Source organism: Sturnus vulgaris, unplaced genomic scaffold, assembly GCF_052056855.1.
Source record: "Sturnus vulgaris isolate bStuVul1 unplaced genomic scaffold, bStuVul1.hap1 Scaffold_183, whole genome shotgun sequence".
Lineage (NCBI taxonomy): Eukaryota > Metazoa > Chordata > Aves > Passeriformes > Sturnidae > Sturnus > Sturnus vulgaris.
The window spans coordinates 454,124-455,000 of record NW_028276119.1 but is presented as its reverse complement, the minus strand read 5'-3'; positions in this window follow the sequence as shown (position 1 = coordinate 455,000).

Genomic DNA, 877 nt, shown 5'->3' with positions numbered 1-877 from the left:
GAGAGGCCCCGCCGGGCCGCGCGGCCTCGACTTCCCTCCGCGCGGGTCCCAGGCCCGACACGCGGTGCGGGGGCTTGGCTGTGCGCGGGCGGCGGCGGCGGCGGCGGCAGCGGCGGCGGCGGGTTTCCCTTCACCGCGCGCGCGCGCGGTGAGAGGGGGATCCGTTTGCTGCCGTCTCCAGGCGGCGAGGTAGACCTGGTGCCGGCGGGGACCCGGGAACCCGGGGGCCGCGTGCCGCGCCGCCAGCCAGAGAGAGAGAGAGAGAGAGGCCCCGCCGGGCCGCGCGGCCTCGACTTCCCTCCGCGCGGGTCCCAGGCCCGACACGCGGTGCGGGGGCTTGGCTGTGCGCGGGCGGCGGCGGCGGCGGCGGCGGCGGCAGCGGCGGCGGCGGGTTTCCCTTCACCGCGCGCGCGCGCGGTGAGAGGGGGATCCGTCTGCTGCCGTCTCCAGGCGGCGAGGTAGACCTGGTGCCGGCGGGGACCCGGGAACCCGGGGGCCGCGTGCCGCGCCGCCAGCCAGAGAGAGAGAGAGAGAGAGAGGCCCCGCCGGGCCGCGCGGCCTCGACTTCCCTCCGCGCGGGTCCCAGGCCCGACACGCGGTGCGGGGGCTTGGCTGTGCGCGGGCGGCGGCGGCGGCGGCGGCGGCGGCAGCGGCGGCGGCGGCGGCGGCGGCAGCGGCGGCGGCGGGTTTCCCTTCACCGCGCGCGCGCGCGGTGAGAGGGGGATCCGTTTGCTGCCGTCTCCAGGCGGCGAGGTAGACCTGGTGCCGGCGGGGACCCGGGGCGCCGCGCGCCGCACCCATCGCGCCCCATCCACAAGCGTCGTTGGTCGGCGTTTGGGGGGCCAAGACGGTGGCACGCGGAGCCCGGTTCGGCGCC